The sequence below is a fragment of the Paroedura picta genome, chromosome 4 (assembly GCF_049243985.1).
Source record: "Paroedura picta isolate Pp20150507F chromosome 4, Ppicta_v3.0, whole genome shotgun sequence".
NCBI lineage: Eukaryota > Metazoa > Chordata > Lepidosauria > Squamata > Gekkonidae > Paroedura > Paroedura picta.
In genome coordinates this window covers 137,940,112-137,963,439 of record NC_135372.1, presented here as the reverse complement: position 1 = coordinate 137,963,439, position 23,328 = coordinate 137,940,112, and the positions used below count along the sequence as shown (strand labels likewise).

General features: G+C 48.4%; 1 protein-coding gene and 1 long non-coding RNA gene across 2 annotated transcripts in view; one reads left to right on the top strand and one right to left on the bottom strand.

Annotated features, from left to right (window-relative positions):
• Positions 1 to 660: 660 nt before the first annotated feature.
• LOC143836474 (uncharacterized) lies at positions 661 to 21,429 on the bottom strand. The gene is made up of 3 exons (XR_013230625.1): positions 21,337 to 21,429; positions 4,555 to 4,717; positions 661 to 822 (listed from the first exon to the last, which is right to left on the bottom strand). It is a non-coding gene; the product is annotated as an uncharacterized LOC143836474 (long non-coding RNA).
• Positions 12,963 to 23,328, top strand: part of GATA5 (GATA binding protein 5) — a 61,419-nt gene continuing 51,053 nt past the window's right edge. Inside the window, exon 1 of the mRNA XM_077335795.1 lies at positions 12,963 to 13,374. The gene's annotated coding sequence lies outside the window, so the exon portion shown is untranslated. The remainder of the gene's footprint in view (positions 13,375 to 23,328) is intronic.

Genomic DNA, 23,328 nt, shown 5'->3' with positions numbered 1-23,328 from the left:
CAGCCTCTCCGTCAGATGGCTCTCTAGCCTCTGTTTAAAAATCTCCAAAGATGGAGAACCCACCACCTCCCGAGGAAGCCTGTTCCACTGAGAAAACTGTCAGGAACTTCTTCCGGATGTTTAGACCGAATTTCTTTTGAATTAATTTCATCCCATTTGTTCTGGTCCGTCCCTCTGGGTGATCGTCTTGGGTGATCTTGGGCCAGTCACACACTATACAGCTAACCAACCTCACAGGGCTGTTGTGCAAACAAAATGGAGAAAGAGGAGAACAATGTAAGCCACCTTGGGTTCCCATGGAGGAGAAATGCAGGTTATATCAGGGAAGTAAATAAAACTTTTCGAAGCTAGTCAAGAATGTACAATTTCTTCCTGCTCACCGCTCTTCTTCCACGTTACTCTTAGCAACAAATCAAACGAACGACCGAATTCATTAGCAAAAGCATTCCTGCCTGCCTTGCGGGGAATATGTTATATTTTGTCGGATCAGGCCCTCAGCGCTTCCTTTTCTCCGAGGGGAGCACAAATGCCACCCGCAAGACGTAGCAACAAAATGGATTTGGTTCAAGGTTGTTCTCAAGAACCCTTATCTGATCCCTGACAGTCATTTATCAAGCGGACCCCGTCATTAGCGTCAAGCTGTTTTATTACCCACCAACTTAACACTGTTTTACTAAGAGTCAAGTGTGATGTCACTCATGTTAAAATAATTTACAGCTAATAGATTGGGGGAAGGAGCCTCAGCAGCAGCCTGCGGAATCTCCTCCATGCTCGGGGCTTGCAGGGATTTTCACGCGCTTGCCCATGAAAGGCAGGAGAAATCTGCAAAAAAAGGAAAGGGTTCTTTAAAAAGGGACCTTTGCAACCTTGCAGAGTCATTTTTTGGGGGTATCCTTTTTAATCGTCAGTCATTTATAAAGCATTCTCAATCGGCAAGCAATTTTAAAATCGTTATCAATCATTCTGGGTCGAAAAATAATGAACATGACGGAGAACTCTGGTTGGGAGAGCTGGGAGAGAAGAAAGACTTTCGATATCTTTTTCCCAAGGACACTGAAACACAAGAACATAAGAGAAGACTTGTTGGATCAGGCCAATGGGCCATCCAGTCCAACACTCTGTGTCATACAGTGGCCAAAACCCAGGAGCCATCAGGAGGTCCCCCAGCAGGGCCAGAACTCCAGAAGTCCTCCTACTATTGTCCCCCAAAGCATCACTGCCCCAGACAGAAGAACATAAGAGAAGCCTTGTTGGATCAGGCCAATGGTCCATTCAGTCCATCACTCTGTGTCACACAGTGGCCAAAACCCAGGGGCCATCAGGAGGTCCCCCAGCAGGGACAGAACTCCAGAAGTCCTCCTACTATTGTCCCCCAAAGCATCACTGCCCCAGACAGAAGAACATAAGAGAAGCCATGTTGCCTCAGGTCAGTAGCCCATCCAGTCCAGCATTCTGTGTCACACAGTGGCCAAAACCCAGGGGCCATCAGGAGGTCCACCAGCAGGGCCAGAACTCCAGAACCCCTCCCACTCTGTGCCCTCACAAGCAGAAAGAATACAGAGCATCCCTGCTCCAGAAATAAGAACATAAGAGAAGCCATGTTGGATGAAGCCAATGGCCCATCCAGTTGAACGTTCTGTGTCACACAGTAGCCAAAACTCAGGTGCCACTGGAGGTCCACCAGTGGAGCCAGGACTCCAAAAGCCCTTCCACTCTTGCCCCCCTAAGCCCCAAGAAGAAGCAGAGGAGGAGGAGGAGGAGGAGGAGGAGGAAGACTTGGGTTTTATGCCCCACTTTTCACTGCCTGGAGGAGTCTCACAACAACTTACACTTCCCTTCATGCCCCTATAACAGACCCTTCATGCCCCTACAACAGGTAGGTAGGTGAGGCTGAGAGAGCTTGGATAGAAACTGCTTAATGAGAACAGCCTCTGTGAGAACTGGCTACTGATACCGATAGCTGCTCAGCTGAAATAGCCATTAAAATATTTTAAAACCCTGTGTCTTCCACATTACTGATGGGTCTTGACCTCCTTTACATTTCATAGAATCATAGAGTTGGAAGGGACCTCATGGGTCATCTAGTCCAACCCCCTGCACTATGCAGGACATTTGAAATCATATTGGATGTGGACCGTTAGTCGCAGAAGAGATATTCCAGATGGCCTTTCCTTCTAAAAATTAGGATTAAAAAAAATCAGCTTTAAGGCTTGACACCAAAGAAGCAATGTATCCTTTTATTATCCTTCAAAATTCTAATTATGAAAACGCATGTGTGTGCAACCTATTAAGTGATTAAAAACTAGATGACAAATGGGCTAATAAACGCCGTCACTTGTAAACACTATATTTTGAAATGTACAATATATATTTGAATGGATCTTTAAATATTCATTATTCTCAATGCACTCTGTCTTCCCGCCACAAGATTGGAGAGATTTATTCAGAGACGGTGGGGATGGAAATAATTTTCGGCCCAAGCGAGACAGGAAATTTGTTGCTATTTTGGGTCTCGGAAAGCACAAACTCTTGCCGTTAAGCAGCACTAAAGATCAGAGAGGAATCCTGATCACCTTTGGGGGCCGGGATATATTAGCAGGTATGTTAGCAGGATCAGAACAGTTACCCATCTTGCTCTCTTTTCAAATGAGACAATCAAAACGGTACGCTCTTTCAAATCATGCCTTTATGTGGCCATACAACTCTTTCTCTTGCTCACCTAAGAACCTGTTCCGTTTTGTTTTTTTAAGAAAAATATCCTCTCCATTGTAATGGACGACCACAGGGAAAAGAAACATGGCAGGGCGAATGGCTCTTTCCAAAGTGGCAAACGTCTTCAGGGATTAAAATTTAACTTCTCTCTGAATCCCTGGCAAATATCCTTCTTTTTACAACACACCTGGACTGTAAATCATTGCAACATTCACCCCCATCAAAAGACACGTCGGAGCTGTCAATATCGGTCTCCCCCGGCAAATTCAGTTGGGTCAACAAGCTTCTCGACAGCGTGGCTATTCAGCGGTGACCGCAACTTCAACTCCGGAAGTAGCCTACAGTGCAGGACGGGGGGGGGGGAGGTTGGTAGGAGGTGATTTCAGCAGCCTTGGGCTAGGGATGGACGAAATGGGTCAACCGACCGACCGAGGGAATCGACAGGGTTCATGGCTGCGGTGCGGAATGCTAGATGGTCTTTAGATGGGCCTGACCAGAGGTAGTCAACCTGTGGTCCTCCAGATGTTCATGGACTTCAATTCCCATGAGACCCTGCCAGCAAACGCTGGCAGGGGCTCATGGGAATTGTAGCCCATGAACATCTGGAGGACCACAGGTTGACGACCCCTGGGCCTGACCACCACCCTCAATGAGAAAGTTCCTAAACAGAAGGAGTGCAGCCATTCTTGGGGATAGCACTTGACATGAAAATCTCAAATGGATCTATAAGTGTGGTTCAGTAGCCCATGATTGGCTCTCCACTGTCACCTGATACTCTGTCCCAGCAGAGGTCTTGGTGGTTGTAAAAATTAGTGAGTGTCCGACCCTGAATTGCCAGAAGTTCCCTCCTTTGCCTCTAACCAAGACCCTGGAGAGCATAGAATCATAGAATAATAGAGTTGGAAGGGATCTCATGGGTCATCTAGTCCAACCCCCTGCACCTGCCAGTCTGAGAAGACAACATTAACATTGGGGTACAAATGGTTTGATTCAGTATAAGCTCGCTTCATGTGTCTATGAGCCAGCCTTGGTGCTTGGGGGACAACAATGGGAAGGCTTCTGGAGTCCTGGCCCCTCTTGCTGACACCTGGCTGTTGACCACTCTCTTAACTCCATTTCTTAATAACTGCAATGTGACACAGGGTTGGACTGGATGGGCCACTGGCCTGACCCAACAAGGCTTTTCTTACCTCCTCAGCTCCTCTCTTGCCTTGAAATCCTTCCGAGGTCACCAGAAGTTGATGGCCCTTTCCACCACCACCCAGTCAAGACCTTGAGAAGAGGTCATAACCAAACGGACCTGCATTCTCACCCGAGAGTCTGTTTTCAAGAACAACGAACCTGGAATAGACATGATTCCAGAAGCATGGAACATTGCGTGTTTGCACGCGCGCATGTGTGCATGTTATTGAATATATGGCTCCCGTTGATGCGAGCAGATGCTGCAGCTATATTGAAAGTGGCGTTCTATTGCTTTGCCCATAAAGTTTTTTGATGATCCCTTATGCATCTCCTTCACAGGGAAGATTATGATACCCATAATGGATGAGCAGAGGAAACAAGGCTCGTGAAAACAGGCAGAGGAGCCCAGAATAAGAGGGAACTGCATGTTTTGAAGGCCACTCATGAACAGCTTCAACACCATAAGATAAAGCGATTGCCTCAACTCAGTGGATATTTCCATGTTTATTACACCCATGTCTTTTTTTCTTATTAAATAATTGTGCACAGGGGGTTGGAATAACGGCAGGGAGGAGGTACTCATGGGAACAGATGGATGCAGAAGTATCAATAATAAACAAAAAGCCGTATTTTAATCTCACTGCCGCCGGGAGCTCTTACCGCGAAGGAAAGCACAGCGATCCAGCCACGACACGGGAAAGGATATGGCCCCAAGGATGAAAGCCAGGTGCTTAAATGCCACTTGGAAAGCACTCTTTCATATCCTCTTCAAAGTTATACGCTCTTTGCTCATGGGTTTCATTGATCAGTCCGTCCTGCCGGCCTGTAAGAAATCAGCATGGTAAAGAGCAAGTTTTGGGGCGGACCTCAAGAACGGAGAGCTGCTGTCAAAAAGAGCTGCACTGCATTGAATGTCATAGAATTATAGAATCATAGAATCCTAGAGTTGGAAGGGACCTCCTGGGTCATCTAGTCCAACCCCCGGCACTATGCAGGACACTTACAACCCTCTCGCTCATCCACTGTAACCTGCCACCCCCTTGAGCCTTCACAGAATCAGCCTCTCCGTCAGATGGCTCTCCAGCCTCTGCTTAAAAATCTCCAAAGAGGAGACCACACCACCACCCAAAGAAGCCTGTTCCACTGAGGAACCACTCTCACTATCAGAGACTTCTTCCGGATGTTTAGAACGAATTTCTTTTGAATTAATTTCATCCCACTGGTTCTGGTCCATCCCTCCAGGGCAATGTCATTACAAAGTGTGTTTCCTTACTTCTATTTCACATTGTAAACTGCCTCTTCTGGGGCGTCAGGTAACACATTGTAGTACTCTCAGGATATGGCATACATTGAGCCTTTGCAGTGGAGTAGTTATAGCAGGGATTCCCACCCAGGGCCCATTCCACACATTTGGATAATGCACTTTCAATGCACTATAGAAGCAGAGTTTCATGTTCCACACAGGGAAATCCAACAGAAAAAGCATGTTGAAAGTGCATTATCCAATGTGTGTAGAATGTATTCAGGACTATCTGGAGTCCTGGGGTTCTGTGGGAGTTTCCCAAGGGCTCCCTGTCCTGTCCCCTATATGCTGTCTTAATGGACTTGGCCACCAGCTATTCCTGGCAATGTCAAGAAAGCAGAAAACCAGCCCTCTACATTGATCTGGCAGCAGCATGCTCTCATGGTTACCATGCCTAGGAAAAAGGGTGGAGCCTGGATGCCTACTCCTGCCTCCAACTGGCTCCCTTCTCCCCCTCCGCCAGTCTTGGCCAGCTGACATCACTTCCAGCCTGATTCTGGGGTTCCTAGAAGCCAGGGACTGAACCTGGGAGCTTCTGCATGCCACGCTCTCCTACTGAGCCACAGTCCTTCCCATGGTTTGCCCAGGATCCAGCAAAGCCAGCATCAAAAGCCTGCTCAGTCCTGGAAGCTTGCTAGGCTACCTTGAGCCAAACACACTCTCTCTACCTTGCCCTGCCTTGCAGGGTGGTCGTGAGGATATAACAGAGGAGAAGAGAAGAAGAAAGGCAGGGTAGAAATGAAATGTGTGATATAGTGATTAAGAATGGTGGCTTCTAATCTGGCAAGCCAGGTTTGATTCCCCAGTCCTCGTCCACATGCAGCCAGCTAGGTGACCTTGGGCCAGTCCCAGTTCTGTTAGAACTGGTCTGACATAACAGTTCTCTCAGAGCTCTCTCAGCCTCACCTCCCCCTAGGATGTCTCTTGTGGGGATGTGTTCATAAGCAGCTTTGGAACTCCTCGCAGAGCAGGTCTCCCAGCCCCCCTCTCTCACAGGACCTTACGAGAGAGGGTAGGAGAAAGTGGCATATAAAACCAGAAAGGGAAAAGTAGCATATAAAACACCAGCTCTTCTTCTTCTTCTTCATTCTGCCCCTCAGTCCCCAGTTGGGAGAGCATGTCCTTCCATCCCTCCCCATATCTCCCCCCTGGCCCAGCTGACCCATCGCCAGCTGGGCCGCTGCTTCCCCCTCCTGCCTGCCCGCCCGCCTGCCTGCCAGCCATCCCTCCCTCGATAAATTTGCCGGAGCCAGCAATTCCCAGGATCTGGCAGGAGATGAGGGGGGGAGGGGGGAGAGGAGAGATAGGAGGCTGACAGCCTGAAACGAAACGCAGAGCTGCCGGTCCCGCAGACCAGTCAGACAGGAGCCTGGCCCTCCACCGCCAAGATTAAGCCGACTCCTTCTCCGGAGCCCTCCGCATTCCGCAAACCCCTAGCAACAAAGCCCCCCCCCCCCCCCGTCTCCCACCGCCCATGAATCATGTGCATTTAACCTTTCACCTGGCCGCAAGGAGGTTAATAAACCAAAAGAGCCTCTTCGGGCCGTCTTTTTTTTTTTTTAGGGGGGGTGAATAAAGTTGATTCCTTAGAACAGGGGTAGTCAACCTGCGGTCCTCCAGATGTCCATGGACTACAATTCCCATGAGCCCCTGCCAGCATTTGCCCCTGCTCATGGGAATTGTAGTCCATGAACATCTGGAGGACCACAGGTTGACTAACCCTGCCTTAGATTATTATTATTATTATTATTATTATTATTATTATTATTATTATTATTATTATTATTATTTAGATCTGTATGACCACCGCTCTCGGAGAACCGGCTCGTGGCAATTGACAGTATTTCAGGTACAAATCCATACATTAAAACCCTTAAAATTCCCCATTAAAACCCCCCTAGAACAATCACTCACTTACAAGGATGGCGATATAATAATTAACAACCGTTCCCACAAAGACTCACTGGATGGGCAAAAAAAAAAAAAAAAAGGCAAGCAGGCAGGCAGGCGGATGGATATTTGGGCACAGGATGGATCGATCCGGGGATCCGGGCTAGTCTACTCCCTAGGGGGGAGGGGGCCGATCTTACCCCCCCCCCCCCCGGCCACCACCTGACCTCAGACAAACGCCTGGCGGAAGAGCTCCATTTACCAAAGTCTCCGGGGAAACTGATCTCTTTAGTCGGGAGATGCGCTGCAATTCTAAGGGATCCCCAGGGTTGGGTTGGGAAGTGCCTGGAGACGTTGGGAGTGGAACAGAGGGTGCGCAGGATTTGAGGCCGGGAGAAAGCTCAGTGGGGCGTAATGCTAGGGAGCCCCCCCCCCCCTCCAAAGCAGCCTTTTTCTCCAGGGAAGCCGGTTTTGCAGTAGATTTTATTGAATATGTTTCGTTGTTGTGAACTGCCCCAAGCCCATATGGAAAAGGGCAGCATAGAAATTAAATCTCCATAAATTCAGATAGATCCAGGTGTTGGTCTGAAGTAGCAGGACCAAATTTGAGTCTAGCAGGACCTTTAAGCCCAAGAAAGTTTTCTTCAGGGCATGAGCTTTCTGTGTGGCATGCACACAAAAGCTCACACCTTGAATGAAACTTTGTTTCATTCTTAAAGTTGCTGTTGGACTCAGCTTTTATTCATTTATACATCTCTTTAGTCTGGAGATGAGCTAGAATTTCAGGGGATCCCCAGGTCCCACCTAGAATCATAGAACAGAATCATAGAATCATAGAGTTGGAAGGGACCTCCTGGGTCATCTAGTCCAACCCCCAGCACCATGCAGGACACTCACAACCCTCTCGCTCATCCACTGTCACCTGACACCCCCTTGAACCTTCACAGAAGGTTCTCCGTCAGATGGCTCTCCAGCCTCTATCCAGTTTGGCATAGGGACTAAGAGTGGGAGCTTCTAATCTGGCAAGCCGGATTTGCTTCCCCGCTCCTCCTCCACACACAGCCAGCTGGGAGACCTTTGGCCAAAGTTCTCTCTGAGCTCTTTTGACCTCACCATCCTCACAGGGTATCTATTGTAAGGAGAATCAAGTGGATAGCCAGCTGTGTTGCTCTGAAGCAGCACAACAAAATTTGAGTCCAATGGCACCTTTAAGACCAACAAAGATTTATTCAAGGCGTGAGTTTTCGTATGCATGCACACTTCCTCAGAAAAGCCCTGGCCCTGGTCAAGGTCAGTTATATCTCTCTGTGGCCAGGGACTCTGTCTGATCTTAAAGTTATAGAATTTCTCTTCATCTATCTCTTACCTGGGCTTGGAGCTGTAAGCAAGTTGACTTTTTAATCCGTTCCGAAGAAGGTAAATGAAACTATGCAAAAACGTCACGTAAGATGTGCTTCTACTTTTGTAAGTAAAATTTCTTTCTCTTATAACCACTTGGAGTCAGGTCACCTTTGCAATTGGTTTGAACAGCATTTTCCCCTCAACCAGGAAATGTGGAAGATCGGAGACACTATATAAAGCTTCTGTGCTTCCAAAGCAATGTTTTGTTTTTACATTGAACCCAATAGATACCTAGATCAGATTTCGGAAGTGAAGCAGGTTAGACCTTGGTTAGTATTTGGAAGAGAGATCACCAAGGAAGACCAGAGTCACCATCCAGAGACAGCCAATGGCAAACCACCTCTGTGTGTCACTTGTCTCGACCGGGATGGCCCAGGCTAGACTGATCTCTTCAGATCTCAGAACCTAAGTAGGGTCAGTTCTGGTGAGCACGTGGATGGAGGACCACCAAAAAAGTCCAGGAAAACCACCTCTGCTTGTCTCTTGCTTTGACAACTCTACAGCAGAGGTGGTCTCATTAGGTGTCTGTGGACCACAATTACCATGGCCATCCCTGTTCTAGAGTCTCAATATAAATTGGCTGCAGCTTAACCACAAAAAACCCACCTGACCAACACTGCTTTAAGTTCCTATAACAAGGTTACTCAACCAGAGATTCTGAACTCCGGGGTTTCCTGATGGCCCTGGAAGGGTTTCCCAAATGGGTGGGAGTTAATAAATGCTTAATTTTTTTAATTTGTTAAACATTTGTTGGATGATAAGACCATACATGGTTAGGTCAACTGCTGCCCCCTCCTCAAATGGCCATTGATGGGCCTGGAGGGGGTGGGAAGGGGAGGGGCCTTGTGTGGGCATGTCCACAGCTCTGCTTCCCAACCGTATTCTGCACGGTCGTGCCACCTCTGGGGCTTCTCGAAGCCTGAAAAATGTTTCAGGGGGTTCTCAATGGTCAAAAAGGTGGAAAAGGCTGTCTTATAAGATAGGAGGAAGGAGGAGGAGCCCAGTTTGCCAGATTGCGTTCACCGCAAACATTTTTCATAGTAAAGGTGATTAAAATGGCCGCTTAAAATAAACCATGGGAATATGGCCAAGCGTGAGTTTGCAAATGGAAAATGAAAACACATTGTTCTGGTAGCTGAGACAGGACATGGCACTCATAAGACCACTGCACTGATAAAGCTGTTCTGACCGAGCAGGAATATCAGGGCTCTCTCAGCCTCACCTCCCTCATAGGGTGTGTGTTGTGGGGAGAGGAAAGGGAAGGGGATTGTAAGCTACTTTGAGACTCCTTCAGGTAGAGAAAAGTGGCATCTAAGAACCGACTTTTCTTCTTCTTCAGTAATATCAGGGCTCTCTCAGCTTCACCTCCCTCACAGGGTTCCTGTTGTAGGGAGAGGAAGGTGACTGGAAGCCGCTTTGAGACTCCTTCAGGTAGAGAAATGCAGCATATAAGAACCAACTCTTCTTTTTCTTCAGTAATATCAGAGCTCTCTCAGCCTCACCCACCTCACAGGGTGTCTATTGTGGGGAGAGGAAAGGGAAGGCGAATGTAAGCTGCTTTGAGACTCCTCCAGGTAGAGAAAAGCGGCATATAAGAACCAACTCTTCTTCTTCTTCTTCAGTAATCTCAGGGCTCTCTCAGCCTCACCTCCTTCACAGGGTGCCTGTTGAGGGGAGAGGGAAGGGAAGGCGACTGTAAGCCACTTTGAGACTCCTTCGGGTAGAGAAGAGAGGCATATAAGAACCAATTCTTCTTCCTCCTCTTCAATTTTTTTGTTGCGGGATAAAGGCCCAGTTTTCTCTCAAAATTTCCATCAGAATAAAATCAACAAGAATGTCTCTGAACAATAGTAAAGCAGCTGTAGATTTCATCCGGTCATCTACCTTTTGTACATGTTTAATGGACTGTATAAGCTGGTTTTTCATTCCTGCAACTAATATCCTATCTCCCTTTCTATCTAAATCAGAACATGATTAACCAGTAAACTACACCTTCCTTGTTTTAATACCATTTTAATATTCTGATTTGTATATATCCAGTAATATTTTTCCAAAATTTTCAAACGCTATGTTATCTATTATTACCGACTATTTTCTGTATAGTTCTTCGTTTCTGTACAAATATTACTTAGCTGGGTCAGATTGACTGACTATATCTTTGACTGACTAGTAGGATCCAACCCACAGCAGACTCCAGCAAGATATACAGATGACAAGTTAAACTTTGTTTTAGTTAATCTGTTCATAATAATTTAAATGTTTTGAATATGTCGTGTCAGATGTGCTTTGATTTTTGTAAAATTTCTTTCTCTTGTTACCATTGGAGTCAGATCACCTTTGTCATTTGTTTGAACAGCATTTCCCCCTTCATCAAGAAATGTGGAGTATCGAGGATACTGAGTAAAGCTCCCCTGCTTAACTCCTTTTGGTTGACACATGAGTAAGCACACTCAGGTTTGAACCTTGGCCCTGGTCAAAAAGTTGATTCTTGACTACTTTGATGTTTGATTGTGATCCCCATGTCTGATATATATTATGATATGACTCTTATGCCACCAACCAGGTCTTATTGTTATACTTCATCATGATACGTGCTCATATAATTTACTTGACCACTGATGAAGACCCAATGGGTGGAAAGGTCTTTGGTCTATGGTCACACCGTAAGCAACCAATGAACTTGTAAGTACTATATTGCACAGGCTGTGTCTTATGTTTTATTGTTGTTTTTAATCTTCTTCACGTGCACTTAATAATAAATATTAGTATTTTAAATATTTATATATATTTATATATATATTTGCTGCTCAACCTTCAACCTGACTCATTTTCTCTGGTTGGGTCTTTGTTCTCTTTTTGCCTTCTCATCTTACCATTGGAGCCAGATCACCTTTGTCATTTGTTTGAATAGCATTTTCCCCGTAATTGAGAAACGTGGAGTATCGGGGATACTGCCTAATGCTTCTCTGCTCCCAAGTGTTTTTTAAACAATCAGAAAAGCTTTCTTGAATGATTCAATTTCACATCGTTTTCATAAATATAAATATAGGGGCTCTGCTTGCCTATTCTGTAAATATTCACTATATTCACTGTCTAGCAGACCCAATTGGATTTTGATACGGCTCAGATTATCTCACTGCAAATGTGTCCCCAGAGTCCATTCAGACACTCCCATGTGAATTAGAAAAAGATGTGGATTCTTTTTTAAACAAAATAATCATCCAGGTCTCCACTGAACCCTGCCCTTTACTTCCTGGTTCACTGTTCTAACCAAGGACTCCTTATTCAGCTCTTTCCAATAACCATCCCTTACAATAAAATGGAAGTCCTTGAATTTAAGGTGACATGAAAAGACTCAAATGCATTGATTGGGATTAGTTGCTCATTTGAGTCAAGGCTGAACGTTCAGGGTAAGTTTTGGCAAGGCAAGGCAAGGCAAGGCAAGGCAAGGCAAGGCAAGGCAAGGCAAGGCAAGGCAAGGCAAGGGAGACAGAAAGAAAGAAAGAAAGAAAGAAAGAAAGAAAGAAAGAAAGAAAGAAAGAAAGAAAGAAAGAAAGAAAGAAAGAAAGAAAGAAAGAAAGAAAGAAAGAAAGAAAGAAAGAAAGAAAGAAAGAAAGAAAGAAAGAAAGAAAGAAAGAAAGAAAGAAAGAAAGAAAGAAACCCGTAATTCTTTAGAAATAATGGCATCTTATTGGTCAAATAATATTTTGCTTCTTGGGCATCCTCCAGTGAAAATTAAACATCCTTAAAAAAAAATTCCTTTAAAATCCTTTAAAAAAATGAAACTGGCTAAAGAACAGCTACGTGTTTGAACTCCACTGATTTCAGTCTATCTGCTTGCCAGCCCTGGTTAAGTGTGATTAGGAGTGACAGACTCAAATCCGGAGAACTGAGTTTGATTCCCAGCTAGTCTTCCACATGCAGCCAGCTGGGTGACCTTGGGCTAGTCTCAGTTCTCTTAGACCTGTTCTCACAGAGCAGTCCTCTTAGAGCTCTCTTAGCCCCACCTAACCCACAGGTGGTTTGTTGTGAGTAGCAGAAGGGAATGGTGCCTACCTGAAACCGTTCCCAGTAATGTCTCCAAATAAAACCGCATAGGCCCCCATGCATTGTAAGCAGAGAGCACGTTTTGCAGTAGGACCTAGAATAACGCGTCCGGTGCAAATCACCGCGAGTTCTGTTCCCGTCCGGGTTTTTTGGGGGGGATCCCCCTCGCCCTTACTCACAAGTAGTTACTGGCAAGTAGTTCTTCGCCCCCTCCCCCAGACCTGACTCCCCCCGGGGGAAGCGCGCCTCCTTCGGCTCCCCCTCCGCTCGCTGCGGATCGAGGCCCTCAGCCGTCGGGGGGGGGGGTCCCCCTGCTCTCCTCTGGCCCACGAAACTGGATTCCTCTCCTGCTCCCGCTTGGCGCTTCCCAGATCAATATTGCCCAGCGACGGGGATCTGCTTGCTTAAGCCGTTCCCAGGAGAGGTCTCTCCGGCTCGCCCGGCGCCTTCTCCTCTCCCCCCAGCCTTTGGGTCGCCCCCCACCAAGCCGGGAGGCTGTTTCCCCTCCACGGTCCATCAGATATTTTCTTTCCCTCTCTCTTTCTCTCTCTCTCTCTCTCTCTCTCCTCCTCCTCCTCCTTTTTCGTCTTCTTCTCCTTCTTCCTCTCCTCCTCCTCGCCTTTCTTCTCCTTCCTTCTCCTTCTTCCTTTTGAGCTGTCCCTCCCGACCACAAACCGCAGAGAGAGAGCGAGAGAGAGAGAGAAATATACTCCTCTCTCGCTTTCTAACCCTCTCCGCTGAATTTCCTTCGCCCGGCGGGACTCCTCGTCTGGGCGCTTTCCAAGACCGGGCTGAGGAGGGGGGGACCTGAATTCAGGACCTGAAACGGCTTTGGACAGGTAAAAGAGGGGAAGGTAATGTTTTCTAAGGCGGGAAGAGGGGAGTGGAGCGTTTCCTGGATGGATCATTGAGCCGATTTCAGCCGGAATGTTTGTCTAGTCGGCTCCCCTTCACTTTCGCGGGGAAAGTCAATTGCGTTGGGGAGAGGACGTGGAAACCGGGGGGAGGGGGGTTGTGGGGATCCAGCCAGGACTCGCCGTCTGAATTACGAGCTAGTAGTAAGGCCAGGTGTTCCCTTGCGAGGGCTTTGGAGGAGTGGGAAGAAGGCAGTAGTAGTGGTAGCGATGGTGTTAGTAGTTGTTATCCTAGTAGTAGTAGTAGTAGTAGTAGTAGTAGTAGTAGTAGTAGTAGTTGTTGTTGTTGTTGTTGTTGTTGTTACTGTTGTTGTTTCACAGGCCAGCCCTGTTAGACAGTCAACAAGCTAGGCAAAGCATGTAGCACCTTAGAGACTCAAATTTAGTAGTGAGTGACAGTGGTGGAGGCAGAAATAGTAATAGTGGAGGTTGTAGTAGTAATAGTAGTCTCAGAGGGTGGCTGCGTTAGTCTACAGTAGAACAACTCGATGAAAGTTCAGTAGAACAGAGGAGATTAAATTACAGTAGTAACGGTGGTGGTGATAGTACTAGTAGTAGAGGCAGTGGTAGTGGTGGTAGTAGTAACAGAAGTCTCAGAGAGTAGATGTGTTAGTCTACAGTAGAACAACTAGATTCATGTTCAGTAGAGCCTCAGAGATTAAATTACTGTCGTGGTGGGTGGTAGTACTGGTAGTAGAAGCAGTGGTGGTCGTAGTAGTCGTCGAAGTCTCAGAGAGTAGCTGTGTTAGTTTACAGTAGAGGAACTAGATTAAGGTGACCAGATGGTCCCACTTTTGGAGGGACATCTGGGGGCACCTGGCAAATTGTACTTATGTTGAAATTAAAATATACATATTACAATACTATTTTTGCGTTCTATGAAACTTTTTGTTGCTCCCTATAGGCCAAATTTTTAATCAAGAACACCCACCCACCCCGGTCAATGGTGTCCCGGGTTTACCAATGTTAAAATCTGGTCACCTTAAACTAGATTCCAGTTGCTCTTAGAGATTAAAATACACCAGTCGTGGTGGTGGTAGGAGTCATAGTAGTAGAGGCAGTAGTAGTGGTGGTAGCTCTAGTAGCTTCATAGGCTAGCCATGCTGGTCTGCAGTCAAACAGCTAGAGTCAAGGCCAGTTAGCACCTTAGAGCAGGGGTAGTCAAACTGCGGCCCTCCAGATGTCCATGGACTACAATTCCCACGAGCCCCTGCCAGCGTTCGCTGGCAGGGGCTCGTGGGAATTGTAGTCCATGGACATCTGGAGGGCCGCAGTTTGACTACCCCTGCCTTAGAGGCTCGAAGCGAGTAGTAACTGTGGTGGTGGTAATAGTGGTAATTAATGCTGTCGTTGTTGGTAGTAGTAGTAGTAGTTAGTAGCAGCAGAGCCAGGGAGCCTGCGGGGGGGGGGGGGCTTGATAAACTCCCTCTGATCTCAGAGTGGTTTGCCATGCTTACAAATTCGACATTTCAAGTTTGTGGCTTGCCTTTGATGGAAAACTCTAATCCGAAGAACTCTAATAAATCGCTGGCCAGACAGATGGGCGTAATAAGGACAGGCAGACCGAGAGAAGCTCTCTTGTGCGGCGCGTAAAGCAAGGAGCGGTTTCCATCAACTCGGGGGACTGGGAAATGGACAGCCAAATTCGGAACGGTCGCCTGAAAGCGCTGAAAAAACCCTTACGGTTGATGTGGGTTTCCGTGCGGCTTTAGCGGAGGGGAGCGCCTGTCAATAACAATTTGCAATCCTTTCTTGGTTTGGACAGAGCGCTCTTTTGTATCTCATTCATTCCCCGTGGCATTTCCAAAAGCCGGAACGCGGGGCGCAAAATATTCCCCAGTTCCAGTTTTTTTTTCAAAAATCCAGATAAGGGCATAACAGCATGGCTTAGAAAAGAAGAGAATATCCCTTTCCGGGGCCAGATCGCCCAGCGATCCCTAAACAGACCCAGCCGGCGGCGGCCTCGTTTATTGGAAGCCTCCACGCAGAAGCCCTGCGGCGCCTTCCATTCGAGCAACAGAAGACGGAGCGGCGTCTTCATACCCCGCCGGGCTTAGGCGGTCAAAAAGCTTCTCCCGGTCCTATAAGCTTTGTCCTGGACAGAGGGGATCCAGGTGGATCTCCGGGTTGGCCTGAAGGACCAGAACAAAGTTGGAGTCCAGGGGCGCCTTGAAGACCGACCCAGTTCGATTCTGCTTTCCTGAGCCCAAAGTACCCGGGATTGAATTTGTTTGGTCTTCAAGGTAGCCCTGGACTCCAATGTGACCCCTTTGTATTGAGCGTGGGGCTATGTGTTCCTACGCCTGGGTTGCAGTTACTACCTCCCCAACTATGTTATTTGAATAGGTTTGCCAAACGCCTTCGTTTTAAAAGGCCCTGTCCTCTCTTTTGCGATATCAATTCCTCTTTGGGGGTTCTTTACAAAAATAATAATAACGGATGAAAATGTCCTTTTTTGAGACGGGGTGGGGATGGGTGGGGTGGGTTTGGGAGTATTTCTGGAGCAAAATTGCAGCCCAGTGGTACCTTTAAGACCCACCAAGTTTTATTCAAGGCTGTGAGCTTTCTCTTGCATGCAGGCTTCCTCAGACAACGGGACAAGAATCGTTAAGAGGAGAGACCCAGGAGGAAGGAGAGAGTAAATTAGTAGTAAATGAGTAAACAGAGTCCCTAAGGCATCCACAAATTTGCAGCATGAGTAGGAAGATGAATCGCCAATCAGTCCTTGGGGATCAATCGTGGGTCACAATTGGGAGCATTTATCACGGCTTAAACGGGACGGGCATTTCAAATGAGATTTGTCACCATTAGAATAGCTTGTTCGAAGGAGTCAGTGGGGGAATTGGTCCTTCCCCCCCCCCCTTCAAAATATGGTTACCCGTGAATGAGAGCAATTTCGGACTCCTAAAAGCCTTCCTAGAATTCGCCTTGGTTGTCCATGTATTTGAAGAAGCGCTTGTACCCAGAATTAAATTTTGTGGATCTTAAAAGGGCCGCTGGGCTTCAGTTCGGTTACATAGAACATGATTTGCCCGATGGTTAGTTCGCCTTTCTCCCTCGGGCTCAAGGCGGGCGACAGAGCAAGTCACTAAAACGACCCGGATGGGGCATTCAAAACGATGACATGGGATTTGGGTTGTAGAAACAATCAGGTTTTTTAAAAAAAATAGGAACAAACCAGAACTGAAGCAGAAGTTCCCTTAAGCCGCGTAGAAAAGCGGCGTACAAATCAAATAAATAAATAACACATCTATCTTAACGTGTCACCTTAAATGACGCTAATTTACAAAGCAGGAGCCAACCCACAGCAAACTATAATCGGTAGGATAGACCCCCCCTCCCCCAGCCCCTAATAATTTATCCAAGCCCCTTTAGGAATCATTTTGTCCAGCTGGCTAGAAAGCGCCTCTTAAATCGCCGTTTCTCGTGGGTTGCAGATAGCAACATAATGGACAAATCCACGTTCATGGTGCATACAAATAAGCAAGCGGCGGGTGGGGAAACAGGGCAGAATATAACTTATTGGAGAGGGGAGGAATTCTCGGTTCTGGTTTTAAACCAGGGGCAGTCAAACTGCGGCCCTCCAGATGTCCATGGACTACAATTCCCATGAGCCCCTGCCAGCGAAAGGGATTCTCGGTTCTGGTTTTAAACCAGGGCAGTTAAACTGCGGCCCTCCAGATGTCCATGGACTACAATTCCCATGAGCCCCTGCCAGCGAAGGGGATTCTCAGTTCTGGTTTTAAACCAGGGGTAGTCAAAGGGATTCTCGGTTCTGGTTTTAAACCAGGGGCAGTCAAACTGCGGCCCTCCAGATGTCCATGGACTACAATTCCCATGAGCCCCTGCCAGCGAACGCTGGCAGGGGCTCATGGGAATTGTAGTCCATGGACATCTGGAGGGCCGCAGGTTGACTTCCCCTGGTTTAAACATTCAAAAACTGCGGCAGGAAAGAGGAACAACAAATCCAGGCTTTCAATGTGGTCCTTGAGGTTCCCGGCGACTGTTCGGTGCCGAGGGAGGGCAATCTTGGTTGGTTGGTTTGCCTTTTGGGTCAGCCTTTGGCGACCAGCGTTGGAAGTTTGGGGACCGAGGCGCCGGACTGGTGAAGCTCGGAGTAAACCGCTTTGAAGCGCAAAGGGGATTCAGCCTCCCAGAGGCTCAGACGAATGTTCACGAGAATAGAGCCCGTGTAGAGACCTAATCGGTGTGAGTCCAGTGGCACCGTGGACAGCAACGAGAATCTCCGGGTCCAATCCCATTTTGCCAGAGTCCACTTCTGTTTCGTTGGATTGAGAGAAGCGGGCTCGCCCACGAAAGCGTTGATCCGGATTGAAACCGGGTCGGCCTCCGTTGCTCTCCTGAAAGTCTTGACGGGCTCTGCGACTCGGGTCTGGCGGTTTTGCCTACGGGGCGACCGGCTGCTCTCCGGTAGGTCCCTGAAACCCGGCTGGAAAGGTCCGGAAGGGATCCAGCGGGGCTTCTCTTGGGGCAGGACGGCAGCGCTCCCCGGGCAAGCTTCCCCGCTGCCCACGAAGCCAGGCGAGCCCGCTGGAGCGCTTCAGGCGGCCCGTATCGCTTCCAGGCTGCCCAAGGCCTCCTCCCGGCCGCGGCGGGAGGACGGGAATCTACGGCGGACTCGCTGGTCTAAGCCAGTCCCGTGCAGGCTGGGGGAGCATCGCTCGGCGTCGGGAAAAATCCGGATTGACTCGACAGGAAAATGAGGCCGAATGCAAAACCACCGCCCTAAAATGATTGATTGATTGATTGATTGATTGATTGATTGATTGGGTTATTCACACACACTGTGATACTCGAGCCCGAATGTAAAACCACCCTAAAATGATAGACGAGAGATAATTTTATTTTTTTATATGCCGCTCTTTCCTAGCCGGCTCAGGGCGGCTCAGGACATATTTAAAAACAGATCCTGAAATGAGTAGGCAGGCAGGCAGACGATAGATAGGTAGATTAGAGAGAGAGAGAGAGAGAGATCTGGACAGCTCAAGTTTAAAAAAAAAATCCAGTAAAAGTTACATTTATCATAAATTGTATTAATCAGGGAAATTTGGCCTTTAAAACCAGTTTAAAAGCTGCGGCCTCTTATTCCATAGGTAGACAGACATTCACACACAGTGATACCAGAAAGGGGGACAAGCCCAAATGCAGAACCACCAACCTAAAAGGACAGGTGACAGACAAATAATATTAATTTTGTATGCCGCCAGTTCACAAGTTTAAAAACAATCCATTGAAATTGCGTTTATCACACATGGCATACATCAGGCAAATGAGGTTTCAAAAACTTAGGAAAAGCCGCAGCCTCTTATCAACTTGCAGCCAATTTAGGACGGCCTCTTTTCCGCGGCATATTTGGGGTGGGGGCTAGTCTGGCGTTTAAGTCCCCGCCGTCCGCACAGAGCGCCGTCTGAGTCCAGCAGGGCCCCCTTGGAGATCCGCAATATTGAATTCTGGGCGTCAGGTTTCCTGGGCCCGGAAAGTACCGAGTCCTGCGCGGGTGTCTGAAGAAGGCTGCGCGCGTGCACCCCATAGCTGACCCCCAGATTTCAACCCGGGGGGGGGGGTCTTCAGGGTTCCTCCGGACTCGCTCTGGGGGCTGGGAATCCCGGAGACAGTTCGGTAGGAGGTGAAAACTCGACGGCGCCCTTCCCTCTTTGGGAAGGATGGGACACTCAATGGGGCTGAAGACTGAACGATACCGAAACCCCGTCGATTTCAGATCCCGGGGCGGTGCCCGTAGGACAGGGTTAGTCAAACTGCGGCCCTCCAGAGGTCCATGGACTACAATTCCCATGAGCCCCTGCCAGCATTCGCTGGCAGGGGCTCATGGGAATTGTAGTCCATGGACCTCTGGAGGGCCGCAGTTTGACTAACCCTGCCGTAGGAGGTGGACCAGGTGCGTAGAGTGGTACCTGCGACCTGGCAGGGTGGCACAGGAGAGCTCCCCCCATTCCAGTTGCCCAGTGGCAGGCGGGGAGACCCTCTGGAGGCGAGCCCTCCGTCGTTGGGGGAGGGGAGCATTCCAAGAACTGCAGCATTACCAGGGGAGCTTTCCAAGAACTGCTCCCTTTAATAAGAACCTGGAGCTAGAGTCAGGATGGGCAGCGTTGGGCCGAAGCCGCCGGACAAAGCTTGGGTCCAGAAGCACCCGAAGCCCAAAGCGAAGAGAAGGAAACCAATGGTTGCAAATAGACACGGGTCTTTAATAACTGGAGAACCCCCCACGTGTTTGGCGTTCAGCTTCGCCAGGGGGGATGCGCTGAATTAGTACAGCGCATGAAATATATCTCAGGGCATATTTAAAAGTACGATCCAGGACACTTTCACGGGGCATGCAGAGAATTACATAGAGATGACTTCATAGTGCAGGGGGTTTGGACTAGAATCAGGGGTAGTCAACCTGTGGTCCTCCAGATGTCCATGGACTACAATTCCCATGAGCCCCTGCCAGCAAATGCTGGCAGGGGCTCATGGGAATTGTAGTCCATGGACATCTGGAGGACCACAGGTTGACTACCCCTGGACTAGATGACCCAGGAGGTCCCTTCTAACTCTATGATTCTAGGTCAATTTCACAGAGCATGTGCAGAGTTACATGGACAGCTCACTCTGTTCCAAGTGTTATGTGGAACAGGAATCGAAACGAAATCGATCCCCCAGGAAGCTGAACCCATAACAAGGGTGGCCAAGCAGTGTCTCCCCAGATGTCCATAGGCACATGGTCATTGTAGTCCTTGAACATCTGAAGAGCCACCGTTTGGCCACCTTTGTGTAGGGGTAATTCAACCATTAGTTGTTTATTTCTCTTCGTTTTGCCTTGTTGTGCCCCGGTTTCTTTCTTAGAAGTCCAACAAATCTTAATTCTGGGGAAGACTCCGGCGAAAAGCGGGATATAAATGTTAAAACAAATAAAACGTGGAGCCGTTGCGTACATCGGTTCTGTGATCCTTACTAACAGCCCTGGGAGGGAGGCCGGACCCGATCCCTTTCCCTCACTCCGGCGGAACCCCTTCCGCGATGGTGGTCAGAGGGGAGAACCGAACCGGGTCCGCTGCTGCGGTCCTCGCAGCCAACGTCCAGCATTCTTCGGTCTCCCGGGGTTCGGCAGGAGAGATCTGAAACTCCCCTGGAAATTAATCCGGCTTGGAAGCGCCCGTGAGGCTTTGGGTGGGTCTGAACGTCGCACTGACTTCGCAGCAAGCAAAGCGACTCCGGAGCTCGGATCGCGAGGAATTCTGTTGGGGACGGGAAAGCGGCTTTCCTAAAGCAAGTGAAAGGAAGGGAGCAGCTGCCGTTCAAAAGTTAAACTCCTAGCCCCGCATTTATAGGGTAGATAGAGTTGCCAACAAGCCTGGAGAAACAGCCTCCAGGTGGGGCCTGGAGATCTCCCGGAATCAGTTCCCAGGGAAGAAAAGAGGTCCTTGGAAGAGTGGACTGAGAGTGGCATTCTACCTTCTCGGGATGCCCTTCCCTCGGGATGCCCTTCCCGCCACCCCTTCCCTTGGCAATGAATTCCACGCGTTAATTCCTCTTTGTCCCCGACAGATGCAGCATTTGAACCCAGGACACCTCTTCTACTTAAAGTGGCGCTTAAGCCTGGTTTTTTCAAGCACAATCCGAGCATGCACAATTCTTCATGCTCTGAGCCCTCTTGCAAAGGAAAGCCCAGGTATTCCCTCCCCCAGCCCCCCCCCCCAGCCCTAATTTTCTGCAACGCACCAATCCAGAGTCCCTAAACTGCCTCTTTAGGGCGCCGCGGGGAGAGACCAAAAGGTCTACAAATCAAAAGGGGGAAGAGGGAGGATTAACTGGGGGGAGACGAAGGGCGCCGCCGTGTCTCTCCTAAGCGCCTGGAAGAAAACTCACCTGGGCGCGTGAACCTTCTAAATCCTCCCGCCCGACCGGCGGCTGCGCATTTCGGCTGCCCAGCTGTGAATTATTAATGCCGGGAGCTGAGAATATTGCAGGGGCGCCGGACGGAGATTTACGGGAATTGCAGCCCTTCCTCGGGCCGTATTTTATGAAAGCGAAGGGAGGCTTAAAAAAATTAGAATGCTCTTTTTTTTTCCCACAGAAGATTTGGAAAGATCAGATCCCCGTGAGAATGTAGGTTGGTTTCTGGGTCCTTCTAACGCGGTTGGATTTGCAAAGCAGGGAGTAGGGATGCAGAGGTGCCCTGCAAAATGTAATCCGGTGGATTAGAGGCAAGGAGAAATGTTTGGGGTGGAAGATATTCTTATGGAGGTGAGATCATAATCCTGTAAACCCCCCCCCCCTTAGCACTGTTTTTTTTTGGGGGGGGCGGTCATTTGCGCTGAACTTGTGAATGAACTGAGTGTCAACATCTCACGTTGTAATCTCCCCTTGAGCCTTCTCTGTGGCTTTTCAGTCGGCAACAGAATGGAAGAGTGAAATGTTTTTAAGGGTTTTTTTTTACCATATGTTTTATTGGTTATTATGTGACTTCTTTCTTTTTTTTCTTGTAAACCCCCGTGAGCCAGTTTCCACTGAGAGTGTGCGGTATAGAAGTTTAAAAATAAATAAATACTGTCAGGACGATATCCAACTATTATTTGGCATAGGGAAGTCCTTCTCTCTTGTTTTGACCCTTGAGAAACCCCTGAAACATTCTTCAGGCTTCCAGAAACCCCAGAAGTGGCAGGATCTTGCAGAATATGGTTGGGAAGCAGAGCTGTGACAACGCTTACCCATGGATGGATGGGTGGGTGGGTGGGTGGAATATAAAAAAGCTTGAGAGATGTGCAGAGTAGGGGGAGATGCCCTAGCCCTTTCACATGTACCTCTATGGCAGGGGTGGCCAAAATGTGGCTCTCCAGATGTCCATTGACTACAATTCTCATGAGCCCCTGCCAGTTCATGTTCATGCTGTCAGGGGCTCATGGGAATTGTAGTCCATGAACATAGTTTGGCCACCCCTTCTCTATGCCTTGAAACTTTTCCACTGACCATTTCCACACACCGAGCCTCTGTCAGAGGGACAGGACATTCTTCCAAGTCTGAGGGCAGCCCAGGAAGGGCGATTTTCTACCCTAAACGCACATCTCAAGATAAGCGTTCCGAGTGATTCTCTCTGAAGAGAAGCGTTTGTGCTGGTTGTCCCAGACACGAAGTGGGATGTGACATCTGGGTTATGTTAACCTCCTGGTAGGGATGTCAACCAAGGCTGCCAGCAAATCAACAAGAGAACATTCCGTTTCCTGAACAGAGGTGTAATGTTTGGAAATGGGCAGCTAAATCTTTTCATGGCACGGTGTTAAATGACATCACCCAGCCTACAACTGCCCATGGGACCTTAATTAAGGGGTCAGGACATGCTTCTCCTGGTTGTTGGTGAACCTGCTCAACTTTTCTGGGTAAGAACGCCAGTGGTCCATCCTGTCCGGTGCTCTGTGTCACACACTGGCCAAAATCCAGGTGCCATTGGGAGGTCCACCAGCAGGAACAGAACTCCAGAAGCATTCCCACTGTGCCCCCACCCAAACACCAAGGATACAGAGTGTCACTGTCCCAAATATACGAACATATGAGAAGCCCTGTTGGATCAGGCCAATGGCCCATCCAGTCCCATGCTCTGTGTCACACAGTAGCCAAAGACCAGGTGTCATCAGAAGGTCCCCCAGCATGGCCCCTACTCCACTAACTTTTGCATGTTGCCTCCCAAGCACCAAGAAGACAAAATAATGGAGGTTCACTGCCCCAGACATAATATTCCCTCTGTTCCAGGGATTCCCAACCAGGGTTCCATGACCTTTCCCAGAAGTTTGGATGGCCACTGACATCACTAGATGTCAACGGAGCCACTTCCCCTGTTGCTCTACAAGCCTGGTCTCTTTCTCC